Here is a 12,257-nt window from a genome sequence, read left to right as displayed (position 1 = left end):
GTCTCCTTCAAACATAGGAATGCCAACTGGATTTCATGCCTTAATCATTGTCTTGTTAATTTGCCTTAAGTTCATTCTGCCGTCTCATGAGTCCTGACCTAATAATATTTTGTGCATCCTTTTGTTCTTATATTTCTTTTTCTTCTTATTTTCCTATCACACTGTTTATCATCTTTCTATTAGCTTTTTTTCCCACATTTTTTTATTTATTTTTTCACTCATTTCACAAAACATATCATTATTGTATTACTGATTGCTTTGGGCTTTCACAAATCAGGCCTTGGTAGACTAGGTTGTAAGCTCCTAAGATGTTTGGATTATTTTCACCTTACTTATATTAGACTATTTCCACCCGAACTTAATGGATTAATAGAAAGAAATTACCATTTATACTCACATTTTTCATCTTTGAAATGCCATCTTTTCCTTTTTTACAAAAATATCTTTGATGAAAACTAATTTCTATTGCATCTGACTATACAAAGAAATTAGTTTTCATTGTGTAATATATGCAAGTTGAGATATGAAAGAGTCAATTTAAAATACACAATGACTACACAACAAAACTAATTTCCATTATTTACTAAAAGTTGAGATAGTGAAGTGCCAATTTATAAATCGCAATGGAAACTAATTTCAAATATTTTTATTATAACAAAACAGAAAATAGTTCTGTTTTATTATTATTATTATTATTATTATTATTATTATTATTATTATGCAAAATGGAAACTAGTTTCCACTAGGGGCCGGGGAGGGGTAGAATAGGAATTTAAAAAGCAAAAAACCAGAGTAGGGTAAAGAAGAAGATATGAAGTGTGAATAGTTGGACTCAAATATCTATTGGGTTAATTGAATAAAAGCAGCGAGCCCAAATTTCTACATACAAGGCCCATGGTTATTTTCTTGGAATACTCTATTGTCACGCCCAACCCAACCACACTAGAGTGGAACCATAATTTAAAAATTCACAAAGTTGTGTAAGAAAGCGGTGAAGAATTTATTTGTGTAAACTATTTTATTAAGCAACATTTTACAGTAATTGTAGAATCATCAACGTACCATGATGATATTCGCGTCATGATAACGTATATAACCTGTCAAATGTGACTTTTTGGTAGTTCAGAACAATACATGATATGCCACTACTAATTAATCAATCACAATAGAAGAAATCTTGGCCTGTAGTTTGATATTTGATAACCTAGGAAAAGCAGGAAGTACTGTTTCATATTCTTTCAGTGCTCTGCAATGGATGATATGATAATGTCTCCTTAGGTGCATCTTCTTGATCTTTCCATACAGATTAAATATTCATTTGTCGAATGGAAAGTAGCAATTGATGCCAATTTCAGTGCTCTCACGGTGAATTCCATAATGGGCCCTTATTGTACTAATTACATGCTTTTCTTCGTTATTACTTACATATTATAAGGATGTCGACAATTTTTCTTGTGCCATCAACCAATCTCACATCGAATTATTGGAAGACCTTTCGAAATCATGGACTGATATCTGTCACCCTTGAAAAAATTTGGTTTTATTTACCTATCATTTTAAATTTTCAACACAATATTAATTATTATTTTCTCAATTATGCTTTATTAAAAAGAGAAAGAATAGCCGTCTATATGAAATGTTAAAATAATAAATAAGAGAAAAAAGATTAAAAATAAGTTTAACACAAATGAACAAATTTACCACTAAATACATAGATCAACTGGTGTGGAGTCCGAGAAAACATCTTGAGTTTTCAAAAATTAATTATTTTTTTAATAAAACAATAAGTAAAAAGAATCGGAAGTATACAGCAAGAATTTTTTGTCTCAAGCTAGCCTAGAGGAAGCATGTATTGGAAATTGGAGTTAGGTTATGTAGATGTGATCTGATTAATGGCACCAAATAAGAATATGCCAAAGAACTCTGCTGTGCATTTCACTTTGTTGCTTTCCTTTTTTACTACTTTCTTTCTTTATCAATTTTCCAGTTTGGTTTGGCTTACCGGTAATGTCTCTGTCACTATTTTATACATTCTCCACTCAGAAAGCTGACTGGTCTTGCCCTTTTCTTGTTAATCAAAAGAACATTATCAAACAAAGAAAAATATATTAAAGAAATTGAATGTTCCAATCCCCACTTAAAGGAGAGCCATTCATTATATACATTCTGTATTCTAAAACTGGATTGACTCCAACCACCATGTGAAATCAAATGGTAAAACCTATGGTACTAAATATGATTCATACATCTATAAGCTTCGAAGGCTAATGTTTTCATCTCCTCCATAATTTCACTAAATCTGTTTGGTCTAAGAAAAGAAATCAATAATTCCACGTAGATAGGTTAGAAAACATCCTTAAAACATGATGGAAATTAATAATTAATAATATATTAATATCTGCATAGGTTAGTGAAACATGGAAGTATTAAAAAATTGGTGCACCAATGGAACGATTTTAAGTTTATCAAAGACATTAAACAGTGGCAATGGCAACAAATTTTAGGTGTCTAAGCTTTTTGGCTGGCAGTGAGTGTTAAAAGGAAAGAGCAAGAGAAAAATAAATTGGACGAAAAAGCTTAAAGATTGTCAAAGAAAAAACATTCAATTGACACGGATCCTGATTTATTAGTTCATCTGTCCCCATGATGATTGGACAGGTTGACCAAAAAGTGAGACAAGTACTAACTTGCACACTTGAATTGCGGATGGGGAATGTAATGGTGCAATGTTAAATGTCTTTTTCATTTGGAAAGAAGAGATCCTTATGTTATGTGATAAATGTAACAAGCAATCAATGGAAAGATATGGTTTTGGTTCCACTTTAAAAGTTCTACAGTCATGTTCAAACTATGCTCTTCAAGTACAAGCAGACTCTTCCCAGATTTGCTTGGCCATTATTACTTATAACAAAAGTAACCACCCTCTTGTTTGATTCCTCTTTTCCTCCTTTTTTAACACTCCTTGGTGGGGCGGTGATGTGGTAGAGAATGAATTAATGTAGTTATGAGCTGCATCTTAACTTTCTTACAACAAGGTTAAAATTTTAAGGAGAATATTCACTAATTTATTTGATCCCATGAGCTTTTCATTGTCATGTCACCTGTAAATAATAAAAAAAAAATGGGACCCAATTGAATGAATCTTTTTTGCTTCTTAAGCATGTGGAGATAATGGACCCAATTGACAATATAGTGCTTTTGTGAAAGGTAATTGTGGTGTGATCTGTATGCCTCCTAACTTCTACTCTACTAGTATATGATTTGTCAGATATGTGAATAAAAGAATTTCATTCACCCCACTTCAATATTTTTCATGTTCTTTTTGGTTTTCACACACGTCTAATATTTTATTGGCTTTAAATTTTATGAAAAGATAATTTTCGATGTCATCACCTTTTTACTCTGCACCGAGCTAACCAAATTTGACATGATTTGAATTCTCATTTTACTTTTGCAAAATATCTTTGTCTCTTAGTCTTCAGGTCAAATTAACCACTAAATGTATCATATTCATTTCCCTCGACATCTACATATAACAAAATGAAACAGAAATGAAGAGATAGCAAAAAGCTTCCGGTGCTAATATAAAGTCTATATGTTGATATTAAATAAATAACTGGTAGTGATCGCCAAAGAGAATTGCCACTATATCTCACTACTATTTTTATTATCATAAAGCATGCATGCTTGGTTATTATAATATTATACATATTATAAATGATAATGGTAGGGTCAACTCATAAGTTTCCTTAATCGTAGCTTAATTAGAGTTTTATTTGATTGATGTAAGAACACAAATATGTCACTAATGCTTTTTGCAGTGAAAAAATAAGTATCACATTGACAAATGAAGATATAACTGATTTCATCCCGAAAGTAAGATAATATATTTTGCATTTGATAAACCATTGATCTAGTCAATTCTTAATTACATGCCTTCTGAATAAGAAGTCATATTCAGATTACACTAAAAAGGATACGATAATATGTCTTTCAAAACATGAACTAATGTAGAGCAGCCACCCAATTTGATACCTAACAAGCCACAATTAAGCATAGAAAAAAGATAGATTTGGCCATACTCTTGTCAAAACAGAGTGCGGTTACAAATGCACATGATGTAGATCATATTTACACCAAAGTCTAAGCCTAATGAATCATGATTCCAGCAACATTAAAAAATTAATACTATGCAGTAGTATACCACTACAGGAATCTACACCAATTGCATTAATATATTGGGTGCAAATTTGGTCAGTTTATGAAGAGGGTACATACGTACTTGATTATTCATTTTTAACTAATCAAGATTCAGGGGAAAGTGGGGACATGGATTATGTTACCTCATGTAGACCATTTCCCTTAATTGGCTATTTTAATTAAGCACGGGTTCTGCTACGTGCATATGAGGTTATGCTTGCCACTATATGCTAGTATGACGCTATCTAGTCAATGCCCATGCGGATAATGGATTACACACCTCTAACTGACTTGTCTTTTGCCAAGGAAATACTAAGTTTAATACTAAAGTGTAGATTGTAGAATACTCGATATGAAGCAAAATGAAAAACATAGGAGGAGAAAAAGGGGGAAAGGAGAATGAGTGGCTTACTGTAGAATGCACTAAATTGTTTTAATTACAATAAAGTACGTACGCTTGATTGAAAACGTGACCAATAGAAATTAATGACTTGTTATTGCTATACAGATCGATAGTTATCTGATCTCTATCGTTGAAAGTGTGCACTTAAGAGAGTAGTTTTGATTTAAAAATTAGTGAACTAGGAAAGACAGTAGCCGCATCGTGACCCTTCTGAAAAGGTAAGATCATTTTGCTGATCGAAGAGGGAAAAATCATCGTGGTGGAAAGAGTTGATAATAGCTTACTTGCATACATATATATTAAAAATAATTTTATCAATTTTCACAAACTATTTGTCTAATGATACAAAAAGAATTAATTATTTAGTTATCAAGACATAAAGAAGATTAATTTGTTTTGAGTGTTTTTATTTAGTAATTTTTTACTGAGCACTTGGATCAACTAGCACATAGTTATTTTAACTAAATAAATGATTTTGAATTCACACCCATAATATATAGTTGGGTTAATTTTTTTTGCCGCTAACAAGTAGTTTTACTCTTTAAATGTGTTTACCTCTCAGTGAGAAATATTTTTTCTTTATTCATACATGTGAGTTTGGAGATTGAACCCCTAACTATATAATTTAGGGACATTATAGTATTAATGTAAATCTACAATGCATACATATTGTTAGTGTGAATTTAAAACATTTATAATAATAATTTATTTCTTAAGATAAAAATTGAATAAGAAGATGTAATCTTAATGCTTAATATTCTTTTAATAAATGGTATTTTTTTAAAAAAGTGTTATGATACTATAGTGCAGCTTAAGGTATAGTTGTTACTTTAGCACAAAGGTTATGATAGAATGATAGCATGTGTACTATTATTAATGTTAATCTATATTATAAGAAATTTTGCTATTACCAATGGACAAAGTCGGAAATAGCCTCATTGATGGTGTTGGTGATGGTTTTTTCCGACAAATTTAGTTACTGACGGTTTTATCGGCAAAAAAATCAGTAAAAAATAAATAATTACCAATAGATTCTTCCAACAAAAATATCTGTCAACAATACAAATGATTACCGACGGATTTCCAACCGATTCTAGTAGAGGAGATATTTTGTCACCAATAGATTTATCAATAGAAATTACCGACAAAATATTTGATCGAAAATTACAAATGGATAAATATGTCGGTAACATCAAGTATTTATTATTATTTTTTAAATATATTAATTTTATAAATCTTGTAAAAATCATATCTCCCTTTACTTATGCATTAGTCTTCAATTTCTTATTCCCTTTCAATATTAAAACATATCTCATTGCAAAAGCCAATTACCGTTCTTATTCTATTAATATGGTTAATGGTCATACATTACTAATATTTTTTTCCTAAATAAATCCCCTAATTGGTCATTAAGAATTTAAATTAAAGAAAGCATGAATAATATAAGAAACCCTTTCAAAAGAGAAAGATGAATAAGATAATTAAGATAAGAATCCATGAAAATACAATCTTGAATTAGAATCCATGAAAATAGCCGTAGAAAGATAAGGAGGATGATGAATAAAACAGAGGATAAAGCCCATTTTGGTCCAAAGCAATCTCAATTTTTAATTTCTTATAACGGTGTCTTCAACTTTAGGAAACTCCTTTTCTTTTTATTTTAAAATTGGGATAAATTTGGAAAGAAACATGCTTAAAACACCTTACACGTTCATATAAGAACACAATGCAATGTAATATTTTATAACACGATGTTGGAAACATTATATAATCATGTGAGGAAATCATATGATTATGTAACTTTATACGGATGATAAGTTCTAGTAGGATATTCAATAACAATTTTTATTATTAATCAAAATTTGTTAGAAATTATAAAATCATGAGTCATTGAATAAGAAATAAGATTCACAAAATTTTATAATTTTGTATTATATTATTTTTTTTGTAATATTGTATTTTTTTTTTTTACAATAAATAATGCTATAGAGGTATATTTTGAATTGGTTAATATTACCCAAAAGACATACAATATTATTTATTTCCAATGACATTAAAAATTGCTAGCAAAGAAAAATACTTCTTCTCAGGACATAGAGTCACTGAGTATATTTTTGACTTAATTAAAAATTTTATCATTAATTTTTTTTATTATGTAAATTTTATCACTCAACTTTTATTTTCATGAATTTTATCATTTAACTTTTATAATTTCACAGATTATATCACTTAATTTTTTTTTATAAATTTTACCATCCAAATTTTAAAATTTCACAAATTTGACTATCAAAATTTTCAATTTTTGTTTATTTTAGCATCATATTGGAAACAAAATAATTTAAAAAGTCATTTTTCTAAATTTTTCTATATCAATTGTAGTTATAACTTATGTAAAAAATTATTTTAGTAGTAAAATTTGTAAAAATAAAACTTAAATAATAAAATTTAAAATATAATAAAAGTTAAATGGTAAAATTTGTCACTAAACCTATTGTTAAAGACAATCAACATATTTATTCGCATACAAAAGCACATTTTCCCATCAACTACCAAGGGCGTTGATGTAGAGGGTATGTTTGTTTTACAACAACTTTAAATATTGTTGGCATAAATGATGTGTCCCAACGACTTTAAATGTCATTGATATAAAGGATATGCATTGACAAAGACATATATTTATTAATGTGATAAGTATAGTTTTCTCTCAATTTTAGTCTTATTGACAAACAGAACGTCTTATTGCAATAAAATTCAAATATCATCGTTAAATATCTATCTTTGTGAATAATACATATGTCTGCTGGAAAAAAAAAATCATTGTGAATAGTCTTGTTTATTCCAGTGTTTATTAAAAAACAGTACTGGCAAAAGAAATTTTTTTATTTGATCACTAAGGTAAGGAAAAATATTTTTTTCCGTGAACTGTTTACTAAAAATTATTAAATTAAATAATAAATCATGAAAATTATATGCATATGTCATTATTGATTTTAAAAATATAATGGCTTTTGTTAAATACTTGATATAATATTTACAATTTCATTATTATAAATTTTAATAGAAAAAAAACTACTTGAAAAGAATTTATTTAATCTAAATTTTGCATGTAACTAATTATTTGTAATAATATAGTTTCTATTAAACTAAAAGTATATATTTTGATATAGTGTATGTTTTTAATTTAATTGATCATGCAGTATACGAGTAATATACTAATTTATCAATCAACAACGTCAAACATAATTAATAAATGTTTGGATTTCTTGCATATATATGAATCTCGTGTCTTGAAGGTTAATTAATTAATCTAGTGGATTCTCTCATTTATGCTTTTAGAAACCATGAATGTTAATCCACACAAGACAGTCTGAGCAGGCCATTGTTTCTGGGTGCCCGTGAGAGTTGCAAGGCCCGGGTCTGCTTCAAAATTGTTAAAAACTCCATATATAGCATAGTTGCCAGCAGTAACCCACCCACCCACTAAAGTATATATAGTAATGGCCAATTTTTTTTACTTTAAATTTGGTATTCACCAAAAGTCACCCCTGCATGCACAATCCCATTAACTTAAAAGAAATGTATTTGGGGAAATACTGTCTTAGTGGGAGCAACATATACATAGTCTAGTATCCTTCCAACGTCATCCACACTCAAGACTAATTGCCTCCACGATTACAAACCCACTCAACACAAGTTCCTTTGTCCCTTCCACTGTATAAAACAACTCTCTAATAGTTAAAGAATCATGCATGATCCTCCCTCTTCTAGCTATATATAGATAGATAGATAATCCCCCCCCCCCCCCCAAAATTCATGCTTGCATTTGGGTACACTCAGGCAGGGAGTCTTTACACGTGGTTCTGTACATGTAACGTAAGATATATAGTCACCATTGGTACTGTAGTGGCTTGCCTCATGCATCCATGTCAGATAGTGATTTCTTAATTACACGGGTAAATATATTTACCCTAATTAATTAAGTAATGCCTTTGGTTAATCACTTGTATTATTATTCTTTTTTCTTCTAAATTTTAGTTGAGGGTGTCCTTGGCTACCAATAATACATGCAAAGAAATTGTTGCTACTGTCATAGCAATGAAAGAAGCCAATGATAATGTGAAAGCGCTCACATTATAAGCTTCGAAGAGAATGGTACAAGAATATTTGGCACATAGTAACCCCTCGTAAGATGCTAATTAATGTATAATGGCTTTCCCACCTTTAGATAAAAAAACAAAAATAAAAACTAAGCAAGACGAATAGCAATGAAATGGAATGGGGAAGAGATGCTTACGGCAGAGTGCAAAGGTTGTTGGAGAAAGACAGAAATTAAGTCATTGATTCGATCATTAAGTAAAACAATGAGATTTTTTTTTATTGCTGTTGTTTAGCTTTACCAAAAATCCATTCAGAAATGCCTTGACTGTGCATGTCCATGAATCCATGCGAGACCCAATGATTCTGTAAATTGAAGACAATTACTATGCCTCTGTGTATCAAGTCCCTTATTGCTATGTTTATGTGTCTCACGTACGTCTTTTATTGTTCTGTCTCTATGTCTCACATTCTTATTGTTCCGTTTACTCCTCTAGTCCCTTATGTGTCACAATCACATACATTCCCTACACTTTCTTTCTTTTATAATTTTTTAAGTGAAGAAAACTTATTTGGGTTTATTATTATGCAGAACCTTGTTAAAAAATTATTTAAACAAATAAAAAGTTGTTAATCGTTCTATGTAGTGACAATTGTGTTAATTATTATGTAGAACCTAGCTACAAAATTATTTAAATAAATAAAAACTTATTACCAAAAAACACGTGAATCTACTGATGAGATTAATTCAACTTAATAAAAAGTTTCAAGTTCTCTAATAAAATATATATGTGTTTTAAATAAACAAAAATTCTCCGGTGATTATTGATTTTATACTTGTCTATTTTTTCACATTTTTTTATAATTAACATAAATTAGTTCAAGTTCTTTTAATCGATTTATTTCATGTCACATGTGTGGAAATTCTCACACAACAAAATGTGTGGAAATGTTAATTTTAAAAAAAAATCATTTCAAAACTTACTTTAGGTATAAAAATTTGTTGGCCAACACTTAAGTAAAACTTCTATCCTGCAACTCCATTCATGTTTAAATGATATATGAAATTGCAAGACAAGCCAAAGTACTTATAAGGTGCTGCAAGCTGTCATAATAGTGTAATGTTTGTAAAAGAAAAAAATGGGATTGATTTGGAATATCCTACTGTGGACTGTGGTTAGATCCCCCGCAAGTTGCAGACAATTATGATTCATTAAACAGAATCAAACATACAAAAGTTTCAAAGAAAACCAGATGTGAAATCTTAGTAGAGAAAAGTTTGCTACTTGGAATCCCTCCATGCATGCATCCCTTTTTCCTTTCATTATTTTCCCTAAGCTAAATGGGGTTATGCATGCTTTTTACTTTGGAGTAGTATCTACTCAGAATATTCCACTTTCAAGAAATTTATTAAGCAACTGAAGTGAGGTGGGGAAAGTTCTTACAACATCGTCTTTAAAAGTAATAAATTATGGAATTGAATCCAGGACCCCTGACCCGCAATTATTGTGTTCTTGGAGAAAGCTCTCACTACATGGTCTTTATTACAAGTAATAAATTGTGATACTGAATCCAGGACCCCATTTATGTTCTCTTCACGCATACTAGGAGTATTATCTACCTTATCCAAGATCCTTGAGTCCCAAATTTTGTGGTCTGGTTGATATATATCATAATTTTGTGGTCTGGTTGGTATATATTATCGAGGTTGGTGTTGCTTCTGTAGTACACGGAGTGTAGAAAATACTAGAAGGTTTAAACAAAGTGTATTTTTGTTTAATTTTATTTTTTCAATAAAAAAAGTTGTTAGTTTAATTTTCTTAAATTTTACATGAATCTAATTATGTCCTGTCAAGGATCATTTTAAGGTCGTACGAGTACTATGTAATAATATGAACAATGATCCTTTTTTTTATAAAAAAAATATCAGGATAAAATCAATTATAAATCTTAAGAGGTAAACAAAACTATATTAAATCATATTATTAGGATTAAAAACATAGTTTAATCTTTTCATTTCTTGTTTTTTTTTAATTATTATGCTAGTTGCATTTATATGGGCTTGCAAAATTAAAAGACGTAAAGATAAAAAATATTTAGTATATTAAAGATAAAAATTATGAAATATTTAATTTTAAGAAATTAAAAATGTTTAATATAATATATATTAATAATCAATATTTTTGAAACACAAGACCCACAATTCTTTTCAGATTTCTTTAAATTATGGCCGAAACTAATAAGTTGAACTTTTAAATTGCTCGTGACCTGATTTATTATATTGAAAGTTTTCAGTTATTTGTTAAATTACTCAATAAACCTAAATTTATATAAATATATGACATTCATGAGTTGTTTAAAAAATAGAAATATATTGATATTAACTTATTAAGTTGTTCATGTGGGACAACAAACTTTTTTTTAATGTTCAATTAAGTTGACTAGACTACTTAATTTGACTTGACTTATTTTTAATCTTTGTCATTTGTTAAAAAAATTCTCATCATATAACCTATATATTTTCATTTACTGTATGTCCTTCTTATATAGAATATTTAAATCATAGCAAATCTGCCACGGCAATATGGAGACTCGAAACTCGAAACTTATTTTCATACTCGGGTCACAAATAAAAGTCTTTTTTTACTTTACGACGAAAACAAATATTGACAAATGTAGTCATGTACGTGCTAGCTAATAATTACTATATTTTATCTGGTATTTTGTTTTATATAAATTTGTAGTACGAATCTCTACGCACCATTTTATCTTCTCTTTTATATTTGAGGCGCCCACGCAAATAGATTTTATAACTATTAGTGTAATCGGTAATGTTTTTTCTTTTTTATCATCGGGAAAATAAAACAAACAGCAAAGAAAACTACACCCTTGGTATGTTACTATTTATAATGAAAGTATACAAACTAAATATGGACTTCATATCTCCATTTAAGAAAAGATTTATAGGGCAAAAAGAATTAGTTTGAGATATCTCCATCTTTATTCTAGACATTGATATATAATTAGAATATATAAAATAATTACTTCAATTGAATGTTTCTTTTTATTCTAGCAAAGGTAGAAACATTATAAGTTTTTGAATTTTTTTATCCATAAAAATAAAATACAATATCAATAAATTTATAATACTTACATTATATCTAATCAATCAAATTAAATCTCTTTAATTTTATTATGGTCATGTAAATTACTAGCATAACACTTATGGGGTGAGTGAATGAATAATATCGAAATGGAAATTAAACCCATAATTGACATTAAGATTAAATTTTTTTTTTTCACTAGATTAAAAATTAGTTAGAGATTAAACAATCACCACTTAAAAAATAATGTGTTTTTAATCCTGACTTTTTTTTATTATGATTTAATGATTACATTTTGTTAGGAGGTTTCAACAAATAGTATCATGCATTGTATCCCAACCCATTACTATAAACCGATCCTAGTGAGTTTATTTGATTCATCAAATTATATATAGGTGACTGAAATTAAAAATTAAATAATTATTACATATATGACTAGTTAATATATATATATA

This window comes from Glycine max, chromosome 10 (genome assembly GCF_000004515.6).
Source record: "Glycine max cultivar Williams 82 chromosome 10, Glycine_max_v4.0, whole genome shotgun sequence".
Classification (NCBI taxonomy): domain Eukaryota; kingdom Viridiplantae; phylum Streptophyta; class Magnoliopsida; order Fabales; family Fabaceae; genus Glycine; species Glycine max.
This window is presented reverse-complemented; position numbering follows the sequence as displayed.